This window comes from Mytilus edulis, chromosome 12 (genome assembly GCF_963676685.1).
Source record: "Mytilus edulis chromosome 12, xbMytEdul2.2, whole genome shotgun sequence".
Taxonomy (NCBI): domain Eukaryota; kingdom Metazoa; phylum Mollusca; class Bivalvia; order Mytilida; family Mytilidae; genus Mytilus; species Mytilus edulis.
In genome coordinates, this window is record NC_092355.1 from 23340931 (window position 1) to 23354114 (window position 13184).

A 13184-nucleotide genomic window follows, 5' to 3' on the forward strand; every position below is an offset into this window, starting at 1 on the left:
GTGGAACTGACATTGATTCACAGTTTAACTGACCAACATGTGGTTTGTAGGGTGATTGAACCTGGCTTGTCCAGCCTTGTTGGTCATCAATGGTCAGGTCAGTTCATTGACCACAGTTCTCCTTGGTCAATGCCAGGTTATACTGTAGTGTGCTGATTTATGACACCAACATGGCAACTTGTGGAATTATTGTGTAATATAACTCCTTGGATTTATTAACTTACCAAGAATATTTTTTGTGTACCTGTGGTCAATATTTTAGGATTAATAATTTTACAGGTAAGCTGTCATTATATGTGTTCAGGTATAGCTCTTTTCACTGACCATACACAAGTTTCATTTGTAATATTTATGTAGTACATTCATGTATGATGTTTACTAAATAATTTTGTAGTTGGTCAGAATATTTTTGTCCAAAATTCTCTCAGTGAACTTTTCTACTTGTGTTAATGCCAATTAGCACCTGGTTTGGTGGTTATTTAGAAATTATACAAAATTACTACTATAATAACACAGATGCATGTGATATATGAAAATTATATCAGCAACTTACACTTATAATAAGGAAGTGATCTTTGCATATATATCTGATTGAAAGTGAATGAATAATTTTGAGAGAATGTTATTAGTGAATGGACAATTTTGAAGGAATGAAATTCAGTTTTGATTTTCTTGGCGTATAAATTATTGTGGTAGAAAAATTTGATTCATGAAATAATTACAATTATAAATCTGACATACTCTATGATGCACTTCTGTGAAATTTAGAAATCTATGTATAAATTATTTTAATAGAGTAGAATTTTATGTTAATGAAATGAAAAACTGAAATTCATATATAAAATGTTGAAAGTACAACTAGTATTTTAAAACTTTATAAATTTACTATACTTTGTTATATTGAACTTTATATGCCATTTACAGGCAATATAAAAAAAAAAAGGTTACACAAATGTTTCCAATAAGTTATGAAACTTCATTTTCTGACTAGCACCTTATGGTCTATTTAAGTTATAAAGTCATATTGTTAAATCTTATTTACTGAACATTTTCTTTTTTTCATCTTGTAGCACACCAACGAATTACATACATCAGGTACAGATCCAAGATTTAAAAAAAGGGGGGACCCTGGCAGACCATAATGTTAAAGTCTATGCATTTATCATATATGACTCGATATTGAAAAATAGGGGTGTCATCCTAAATCCAACTGCAGACGCACTCTGGCAAAATCTAATAAGCTTTCCTCAAAAAATGAATAGGTATTAACACTAGCTCTACATGTAGTGTATTATTAGGAAGTTTGTGTAATAAATCTGTTTCAATTCCAACCATATTAAAAAATGAAGAAAAGTTAAGAAAAGTTATGATAAAAACACAAAAATACTTAAAATTTGGCATTAAAATAAATCTTTGTTGGTGGGTTTGCCTATAGCATCAAAATTGAATGCTTTTCTGTGAAAATATGCTAAAAAAAAATCCTTAAACAAACATGTGCTTATAGTTTGAATTTTTTTCAATGACAAAATATTATCCATTTATTTCCTCATTTTAGTGTGTTCTTGTTTGACTCTCACATTGATTGATATATAAGTGATTACATTTTGATGATTTACTAGTGATTTCTGGTATTGCCATGAGACCTTGGAGTGTTAAAAATGTATTGTAAATTATACAGATGCTGCATTACATGTGTAACAGTAACAGCTGCTTCTCTTCCTCAAAGCCTAGATTACACGAGGGTGGACAGGGGTGACTCTTCCTAAGGCCTAGATTACACGGGGGTGGACAGGGGGTCTTTTCCTGGGGCCTGGATAACATGGGGTGGAAAGGGGTCCCTTCCTAAGGCCTAGATTACATGGGGCTGGACAGGGGTTCTTTTCATGGGGCCTAGATTACATTGGTGATGCCAGTGGTTCTAGATTAAATGAGGGTGGACAGGGACCCCTTCCTAAGGCCTACATACCATAGACGTTGACTGGGGTCCCTTCTTAGGGCCTAGATTAGACGAGGATGGACGGGGGTTTTCTTTTGAAGGCCTAGATTACATGAGAGTGGACAAGAGTTCTATTCCTAAGGCTTAAACACGGGGGTGGACAGGGCTTCTTTTCCTATTTTTAAAGCTTAGATTACACAAGGGTGGACAGCGGGTCTTTTCCTGGGGCCTTGATTACTTGGGGGTGTACTGTGGGTTCTTTACTTAGACCTTGATTACATGGGGTGGACAGGGGTTCTTTTCCTGGGGCCTGGATAACATGGGGGTTGACACTTAAAGGTTCCTTTCCTAAGGCCGCCTAGATTACAGGAGAGTGGACAGGGGTTCTTTTTCCTGAGGCCTAGATTACATAGGGGTGAACAGGGGTTCTTTTCCTAAGGCCTATATTACACAAGGTGAACAGGGGTTCTTTTCCTAAGGCCTATATTACACGAGGTGAACAGGGGTTCTTTTCCTAAGGCCTAGGTTTTATGAGGATTAACAGTTGTTTTTTTCCTGAGGCCTAGATTACATAGGGGTGGACAGGGGTTCCTTTCCTCGTGCCTTATTGATAACATAGGGGATGACAGTGGTTCTATTCCTGGTGACAAAGATTTAACCCCCCTTTTTGTTACCCACAATACATGTAATAGGATTTATTTTAATTTAAACAGATCTATAAAACTTTACATTTGAATTCAGAATTCTACCTGTCTTACAATCAATTATCAGAGGTGATATTTAGCTTTAAAGATTTAAATACCTGACAATCGTTAAAAAGATATTACTCCCACCAAAGGACAATAGATTTTTACAAGTTGTAAGGGATTTCAAAGTTTTATAGCTTGGCCTTGATCATTTTTACACATTTGAAAATATGATCATCTTATATTGATTAAAATGTATCAAGCATTTGTTGATAAGATTATAATTTATATGTAAATGAGGGTCTAAATTGTACACTGCACTTCTGGATAGAACATGTTGAATTATCTTGTGTTATTAGGCTTATAAACAAGCTGCGTTCAATCATCATTAATTTTAATCATTGATATTGTTTCATTATTGTCATGGTTATGAAAGAATTATTTAATTCAGAGGTTTATTTCTGTCCAGAGCTGATCATAATCAGAATCATGGATTGAAGATCTGTTATTAATGGCTCAAACAGGTTTTGATTCTATCCTTCATTCTGTTTTGGAATATATGTTGTAAGTTCATGTTTTCTTAGACAGCAACCCATCAAAATATGAAAATTTGAAGAAAAAAATAATCCTAGTTATATGTTCATTTGCATTAGGATCTTATTGTGGATTCATTTATTTTCGTGGGTTCCTGAATTTTCGTGGATTGAAGAAAACTTGCATTATCATGGATATTTGATTTCCTGCTTTTGCCAAAGGCAACAGATCAGCTATATGAAATTTGTTATTCGTTGAACATTTAATTTCTTGGTTCATCTGTAACAACGAATTCCACAAAATTGGTATCCCATGAATAATAATGAATTTTTGCTGATATTGAATATAATCATAGATATCATATTTTTTTCTGTTAAATATCTATTGTTATGTAATGAATAAACAAATTTTAAATGGTAAAAAAAACCTGTCATTTCCTGTTGAATTAGCTCCAGGTAAACAATCCATCAAAATATCTAATTTATGAATTAGAGATTATTTTTAGTGTGAATTAATTTAGAGATTATTTTTAGCTTGAATTAATTAAGTGACAATCTGATTGGATATGATTTAATACATTGTAGAAAAATGTTAATGTGGTTATTGTAATGACTACTGCCTATAACTTATTGTAATTACTATATTTAAGATGGAGAAAAACAACTTGATTATCTCCACACATGATTTGAGTGGAAAACAATGCTACGATGTTACAAACATATATGTAATTAACAACTTGCATGTACATGTTATATTTGTACAGACCAAAAATAGTGCTTATTATCATACCAGGAGCAGTATCTATATATGATTATCTTGGGTCTTTCCAATACAGTGCTCAAAGACCTTTTTGCTTTTTGGATATTTAGTTTGAAATTTGAATGCCCCACACTGGGGGAAAGCAGAGTGAGTGAGTCTACCCTTTACTGTCTGTCCTTCTGTCTTTCTAACTTGCAGGACTTCTGTCTTTCCCTCTGTCCTTCCCTCTGTCCTTCCCAGTTTCATTTGTGAGAAGCCTGAGCAGGGCACTGATCCGTGTCATCAGACACATTCATCTTTTATTTCTTTAATGGATGATATATTACATTGTAACTACCCTCTGCTACCACTGATAGTTGACTAATTATGGCTTCAATATACAGTCTATTGTCTAACTTAATGTCTTTACTAATCTATAAACAAAACCCACCAAGTAACATGTACTTAAAAATAATATAAACAAAATAATAGAAAACTTAATAGCTAATATTGAATTATGATGTTGTATTATCCAAAACAACAAGATACTGATATATTTTGTGCTTGTAATTGGCTGATAGTAAGAAAAATTCTTGTCTCATTGAATCTCTGAGTTTGTGACAATAAAATCAATAACTGAGGTTTGCAAGTTAGCTGTTGTAATTAGACTTCACCTGACCATCCTTGTTGTCTTGTTACATGTACCTGTGATAGGTATATATATATATATATATAGACCAATTATAAACGAATTATAAATATATATATACAGTATATGATTAATTTTTAAGAGACAAATTTTTCTTAGGCAATACATGTATGAGGGTATGGAGGGGTTTACGGAATAGAGAATAATAAAATACAGATTAAAAAAAAGGGGGGGAAATAAGAGAGAAAAATAAGCCAAATATACAAAGAATAGAGATTAATGGATTAGGTACATTGTAGTTAGATATAAAACCTACAAAGAATGGAGTTAAATGGGCAAAATGTATTTATGTAAAAGGAAGAGAAAAATGCTTAAAAAAATAAAAATACAGAAATTATAGACATCCCCCCTTTTTTCCCCCCACCAATCCAGACCCTCATTTAAGTATTTCACATATTATTGAAAGGGTAACACATTGACCCCCTAAGGACATATCTCTGACTTATCTGTACAATAGTACAGCAATCAGTAGCCTTGATATAATACAAGATAATCTGGCTGATAAAATGGTGGACATTATGTATTGATCTGATGAGGTCATAGACACTAGGGCTACTTGTACTACTTGTACTGGTCATCGTATCACAGAACATTGACGGGATTCTTAAATTAGCCGTAAACATGTTGACTGTTAGACAATGGTTTGAATTGTTGAATTGTATCTACTATGGTCTAGGTGACTGAGTTCTCATACTATGGTTGTATTTCAATTAGTGATCATACACATGTACAAGCCTAGGGTTATTGGTATATTTATAAAAGTATGAAAACTAACAGAATTTGTATTAAGGTATCTGACTTGTACTGTGATGTCATTGTATTAGGGAACATTGGCCGATTTTCAAATTAGCCGAAAACAAATTGTTACCCAGTTTGAATTGTATCGACTATGGTGTAGGTGACTGTGTTCTCATGTTGTGGTTTGTGTAATTTTGACTTGTGTGAATTGTATCGTATGGTTTATGTGACTGTGTCTCAATGTTGTGGTTTTTGTATACACAAGAATTTCAATTTAGTGATTAAAATGTATAGCTAGGAGTTATATAATCAATCTATATTTGTAAAAGTGTGAAAACTGCCTGTCATTTTCTTGTTAAAAATAATGGATTTATTTCAATAAATTATTGAACATATAGTTCTGAGTTAAAGCAGAGGGCTGGTGTGGATAGAAATGGTTGAGAAATATTTTATGATGAAAAACTTGTTCCATTTCATATCCCCCCCCCTTTTTTCCCCAAAAAAGTATTTTTCTTGTTAAAAGTAATGGATTTATTTAAATAAATTATTGAACAGTGACTGATCTACCATATAGTTATGAGTGAAAGCAGAGGGCTGGTGTGGATAAAATGTCAGAGAAACAATTTTTTTGCCAGAAGTTCTGTAATGATGAAAAAGCTTGTTCCGTTTCATATCCCCCCTTTAAAAAAAAAAAGTAATTTTTTTGTTAAAAATAATAGATTTATTTCAATCAATTATATAACAGTGACTGTTCTACCTTATAGTTCTGAGTGAAGGCAGAGGGCTTGTGTGGATACTATGTCTTTGCAAGAAGTTCTGAAACTGATTAAAAAGCTTCCTTTATACATCCCCCCTTTTTTTCCCCTGAAATTAATTATTAAGTTGTGTTATAATGTAACGTTGCATTTGAATTAGTTAGGTCCATGGTCTTAACTGTTATTTTATTTTGAATTGACCACTAATACATGTAATACAAGGGATTCAGTAATCAAACCTGGGGACTATGTTATTATAATTAAATGATGAATTTTGAAAATATAGATTGTATATAATTTCATTGCATATTCATATAATTAAATAAAAGAAAAATAGGAAAGGCTCATATTTGACTGCTTAGGAAATCAATATTTAAATTACATATTGTTCCATTAGTAACCTTGAGTTTCTTCATTTCTTAAAATAGATAGTATGTTTGCAGTCCCGTTTACAATTAATACATATATTAGAGGATGTTTGTTTTATAGAATTTACTTAAAGCCTTGATTGCATATTTGTTAAAGGATGTTTTCAGTTATGAGACCTTGTAGAAAAGCCATGCACTGAAATCCAAATAAACAAGATGATCCACGCTATCATTTTGAATTGGCCATTTTTGGGTTTCTTTAGTGAATAGTAGTATCTTATATGTGGCAATCTCATTCATCTAAGGAATACAGGAATTTTAAATGGACTTTTAATATATTTCGTGAACTAGGATGAGGTTTTGAGAAAGACGGACTATTATTTATTTGTTATTGATGAGTTGTATTGTGCCAAAATTGTGAATTGTGTAATGTTGATACTCATATGTCGTTGTCAAGATAAAACGATATTTGTCAAAGGGGGCATTAGCTAAAAGAATGAGTAAAAAGTAAAATGATAGCAAAACGCAGATAATGCCATGAATTGTATAATTAATGTACTAATATGTTATTGTCAAGTTAAAAAGATATTTGTCAAGGGGGCAAGCTAAAAGAATGAGTAAAACGTAAAATGATAGCAAAACGCAGTTTATGCCATGAATTGTATAATTTTGATACTAATATGTCGTTGTCAAGTTAAAACGATACTTGTAAATAGAACAATCACATGCTAACAAAAAAAATGGTAAAAAGTAAAATGGTAGTGCAACAATTTTGTTATACAGATAATTTTGTGAGAAGAGTTGCTACAAAAACTATGAAGTTAAGTGAAATTAAATATGTTTTGAGTAAAATGATAGTGCAACAGTATTTTGTTAGAAGAGATACTACAAAAATTACCAAGTAGTGAAATAAAATATGTTTTTTTTTCATGTAGTAATTATGTAATGCAAGACTAATATGCATTAATATTAGTGGCAGTTCTTATATCCTATTTCAAACTTGATAGAAAAAGTAATAATATCATTGGCCAATTTGCCTATCTGATATACAGAAATTCGATTCTTTCTGTTGCACATTAACTACGCACCATAATAAAGAACATATTACAGTCATGTTTCATTGTTTACCTATTCAATATATTTCTAAAAAGTTTTAATGAAAATGACCTTCAAAACATTAATAACTATTTAATGATATTTATAAAAACAAAGAGTAAAACAAACACACAAAAACAAACACACAAAAACAAAACAAAAAACTCATTATTTACGTATACTTCATGCCATTCATTTGTTATATGACGTCAAATTGATTAAGTTGGAAAAAAAAACAAAGAATATGTAATATGCATATTTTGTAGAATTGAACATTAACATGTAATGCATTCTCTGCACAATTCATTTTTGTGAGAAAAAATCTGAGAAGAAAGCAAAACAAATCTTGGCAGTGTTTGACTGTTATCTCTTGATTTCCATCCAACAGGGTAATGCATACATGTTACAAAATGTTGAGGTGCCTTAAGGGAGGTATTTAATGTGTAAGATTTTTCATTATTATTATAAAATGTTGTTAAAAACGGCCAAATATAAATTTCACGATTTCTAACGCCAAACACTTTTGAAGTTTTCATCATTTTATTTTTTCCAGTTGTTGCATAACCTTTCCTTTATTTGATAAATATTCTTCAAAGTTAAATTCTTGTTAAAAAATAAAGAACCTAAATTTATTGGTCAGCACTCTGCCTTCTGGTTTTAGACTGGATTCTGTATATATAAATTTTGCATACTCCTAATTTGAGGTATTAAAGCTTTTTTTCAACATTTTGATCTACAAAACCAAATCAGAGCTGTTATTCACCAGTTTATAAAATACCATAATTTTAATTACCACCAAACTCTTACAACATCTGTTACAGCTGATAGATTCATTTTTTTTATAAAAATTTAAAAGAAAAAAAAAAGAAAAAGAAAAAGATTTTTTTTTCAAACATCTGTTCAGCTGATAAAATTGAAAAAAAAAATTAAAAAAAATTTATAAAAATAAATCAATAACTGAATTTATGAGAAATTGTGATTTCATTTTAGTGAAGTTGTATTTGTATAGTCACCATTCTATTTCTAAAAATAGATAATTAGTAACGATTTATAGGTAGAATTAGTTAGAGTAAATCTACGGATCCCCCATATGATATGTAAACCTCCTGTTGCATATTATGAAATATGTTATGAGAAGCATGTTCTATAGGTATCAGTAGATATAAACTATAAAAAATACCTATGTTGTTTGATTTGTGAGACAGGGATCCAGTTAATCTACCATGATTTATGTAAGTCATAAATCATACATGTAGATAATAATTTAACAGATATTATGTGTATTTCGATCCCTGATAATAATTTAACAGATACTATGTATATTTCGATCCCTGATTATTAGTGATTTTATTCCATTATTGTTACTTGAAATTTCTTATCTATGATTCTTTCCCAAGAAGATCATACATGTAGATGATAGTTTAACAGATATTATGAGTATTTCGATCCCTGATTATTAGTGATTTTATTCCATTACTGAAACTTGAAATGTCTTATCTGCCGATTCTGTTCCCAAAAAGATAATGAAGAACATCTTTATCTGGTTACCTGATGTTTTTAGTTGCAGAATATAGTGAATGTCCCAAAGTTGATTACTTTAAGTGTTTTAGTAATTTGTAAGATGATATTGTTTCTTCCGCTAATAACATTTTACCCTGTAGAGTTGATAGTATGAAAGTTTATACACTTGATAATATTGGTAAGATAAGGCTTGTTTTGCTTTTTCACAAGACAATAGTTTACATATATATGTTATCAATTTAATTTTCTTCAAGAAAACAATTTTAAAATAAGTATTCTTTCAGCTTCTATGAATTGATTATTCTTCCTAGCAAGAATATACATTTTAGTGGATTTTGTTGGTACAGGTTAACCACATTTAGAAAATTAATGATGTACACATTTTCTATCAACTTAGGTATGCATACTTTGGCCAAAACATGAAAATATCCACCAAGTTGTACATTTTTTTTTCAATCCACAAAATAAATACCCAGGAAAATAAAAAAATTAACAGCATCCACTTTTACTTCACTTAATTTCTGTTATCATATTATACATTAAAATGTTTAACAATATTTAATGACTCAGAAAAATATTTCGAGATGACCCCTAGATTTGTTGAGAAAACTTTGAGATGGCCGTTTGACTGGTTTATTAACTGTGAGCCTTGGTCTGTCACTCAATCTTTACATTGCATTAAGTCATTGGAATTCTAAGTAATATTGTATCTTATCATTGGATTGCATATATTCTTATCTTAATGGGCATATATCTGTGTCTTGTCAGAGTTGGCAGCAGTTGTTTGAAGTACTTCATATTCTCAGGCACTGGTTATGTATCATGTGCCCAAGAAAATAGAAATGTACAGAATTTTGAAAACTGGTAGTTAGCATAAATTTGATAAGCATCAGCTTAGGTACATGTTGTTTATTGATGATATGTAAAGATAAATGGAGATAGATGTTCATTGTTGGGTTGGTGTACAAATGTAGTTAATAAAAGATATACCGGTATAGAGAACCCCCCCAGGTAAATAAGCCACAATAAGAAATTGAAACTGAAAAATAACAAAAATGTTGAAGAATTGTTGTCAAAATGCAACCATGGTTACCATTGCTAACCATATCCACTTTTGTGTCCATGGTTGACTATGGTCAACTATGGTTTTCCACTTTTGTGTCCATGGTTGACCATGGTCAACTATGGTTTTCCACTTTTGTGCCCATGGTTGACTATGGTCAACTATGGTTTTCCACTTTTGTGTCCATGGTTGACCATGGTCAACTATGGTTTTCCACTTTTGTGCCCATGGTTGACCATGGTCAACTATGGTTTTCCACTTTTGTGTCCATGGTTGACCATGGTCAACTATGGTTTTCCACTTTTGTGCCCATGGTTGACCATGGTCAACTATGGTTTTCCACTTTTGTGTCCATGGTTGACCATGGTTGACCAATTTATTATTTTTATCAGAGTAATTGTAGTGCCAATGTGACAAAATACGATCAACAACAAAAAAATGTAAAAGATCTCTTAAATATGTTACAAGACATCAACATGTAGTCTTTAACAAAATGGCAGGTGTTGGTACAATATGTCAAAAGTTTTATGTCAAAAGTAAATGTCAGTTCTATTGGCTAAATCTTTTGACATTATAATTTCAAGTATTGATAAATTAGAAGAGTTAATAGATATAAGAATTTTATTCAGAGGGAAGGATATCTCGATAAGATAACTCATCAATATGTAAGAAAAAATTATTCATATTTTGTCAATATTGTGGCACTCATACCATATCTTCCTATATCAATGATATAACGGGTGCATCCAGCTAAATGTAAAAAAAAGGGGGGGGGGGGGTGTCCCAACCCAGGATTAAAGGGGGGAGTGTTCCAACCATATGTCCCCATTCAAATGCATTGATCGTCCAAAAAAAAAGGGGGAATCCAACCCCCTGACCTCTCCCCCTGAATCCGCCACTGTATAGGTTAATCTTGTTCATGACATAGACGAAAAGCTTTGACGAACAGCTACTGTAAATCCATGCTTGATTTGGGGACCTGGAGTTGGTTTCACAAATAAACTAGTGATTAAGATTGATCGTAAGTCATGAACAATTCAGTGTATTTTTTTTAAGATAAATCTAAGTCATAAGTTTTTTTTGTGCAACTCAGACTCATGTCATTTTATACCTGTACAATAACTAACCTTCTACAATTGACATCAGTGTTTTATAGAATAGCAGTATATTGTGTTCAATAAAGTATTTTCCCGTTAAGCAGATGGAGTATATATATATCTAATTGACTCTGAAGTGTGAAAACCTATTACCATTGTAAAGTATTTACAAAAATATCTCTGATAGTTTTTCTTATAGAATCACTTGGAAATTGATATAATTGAATTTATTAGGGACATTCCATCATGGATTAGTAATCATGGTCCAAATGATAGTGGACAATTGTATTTAAATAAGTTCTCACGACAGCGTTTTTATTGCATTTCCATCGTGACAAATAAAAATAAACGAGTGGTCACTCGGCTTAAGCTTTTGTTACGATTATTGAATTTGGCGTTATATGCTTTCCGCTTCATGACAGATTAAATCAAAATTGTCCTCAGTAGCTTGAAAATAATTGAATGCTCCCAGATTCTAAGCACCCTAATTATATGCATAGTGTTCTGTCACCCTGACACCGTAATTCAAGCAGGTCAATTTATATCGGATATTTAAAGCTACGTTGACCCCCTAGTTGTTTAAAAATGACGTGAAAATTTGTCACCACGGAAAATATGTCTTAATGGAGAAATAGGCAGGTGGTTTCAGTAGGAAAAATGTGTTAGAAAGATCACAATTTATTGACAATTTTCTTCACTTGTTGATAATGATTGGGAAGAAAACTTGTTGGAAATTGATTTCAGTTTTAAGTTTCGTTGACTTTGTGATTAGAAGGGAGATTGAACTAGCTCAATTATCTATTGCCTTCTAAATTCTCAGTGCTACACCTAGCTGTGCTTCAGTGCAGGATAGGTAGTTCGAAAGTTTAATGTCATGTGTTTTTCCTAATAACAAGAAAAAAAGGGGGGTAATTAAGTGTCTTGACTGTGATTAGAAGGGAGATTGAACTAGCTCAATTATCTATTTCCTTCTAAATTATCAGTGCTAAACTTAGAAGGATTGGTAGATTGAACATTGACTGTTATATGTTTTTCAAAATGATGGAAAAAAAGGGAGGGAGGAGGGTTTCTCATCCCTCTCTTGACATTGTGATCAGATGGGAGATTGAATTAGCTCAATTATCTATTGCCATCTCAAATTCTTAGTTTCTCAGTGCTCACACTCAGCTGTGCATCAGCGCAGGATTGGTTGATTGAACATTGAATGTCATGTGTTTTTCCTGATGACAAGAAAAAGGGGGATAGAAAGGGAGAAAAAAGGGGGGGGGTGTCTTATCCCTAAATTAATAAGAAGGTGAATGCCAAATTCAGAATTCCCATTAAAATAATTTGTCTCACTGGCATTCTTGCAGCATGATAATGATTAAATCCCAAAGTCCTCAATTCCATCATCTGGGAAAAGGTCCCTCATCTTCTCTTTCAATGAAATCTAGGTAATTTAAAACATTATAGTCTTTTCATCTGCATAATTGTTATTTGCTGACTATTTCCACTTTTTGTATCTATGCTGCTTGCTAAGTATCCTTTTGACTATGAAGCTATTCAGTATCTCTTTAGGATTGTATAATGGTCTCTCAGGTTCATATTACATTAGTGACTTACTATATAAGTCATTAGTATTTACTATGAATCATTGATGTATGCTACTATAATGCAAAAAAAAACCACCATCCACATGGATCAGCTTTTCAATTTTAATTTTCAAATAACTCATCTGTTCAATTGTTAATTATTTATAAACAACAATTCCACTACCTGAATAATTCATCTTCAAAAAACGAAATCGTTAGACCGTGTTAATGTTTTATTGCAATAAGTTGATTTTTTTCTAATAGAGACTGCATTTAATGAATATTGAAAAACAAATTATGAAGTCTGAAATGTTAATTGCTTGTTTTTTGTGATTAATACATTAAGAATTGAGAATAGGTTAGATAAATTGTG

At 31.7% G+C, this 13184-nt stretch overlaps 1 protein-coding gene across 13 annotated transcripts in view; it reads left to right on the plus strand.

The window, feature by feature from the left end:
• The window catches only part of LOC139498066 (nuclear receptor coactivator 2-like), a 145600-nt gene that overhangs the window by 52115 nt on the left and 80301 nt on the right, over positions 1-13184 (plus strand). Inside the window, exon 1 of one of the 13 annotated variants that reach the window (XM_071286380.1) lies at positions 51-279. The exons of the other annotated variants lie outside the window; for them this stretch is intronic. The gene's annotated coding sequence lies outside the window, so the exon portion shown is untranslated. Of the gene's footprint in view, positions 1-50; positions 280-13184 lie in introns of those variants that run through there. 13 annotated transcript variants of the gene reach the window in all.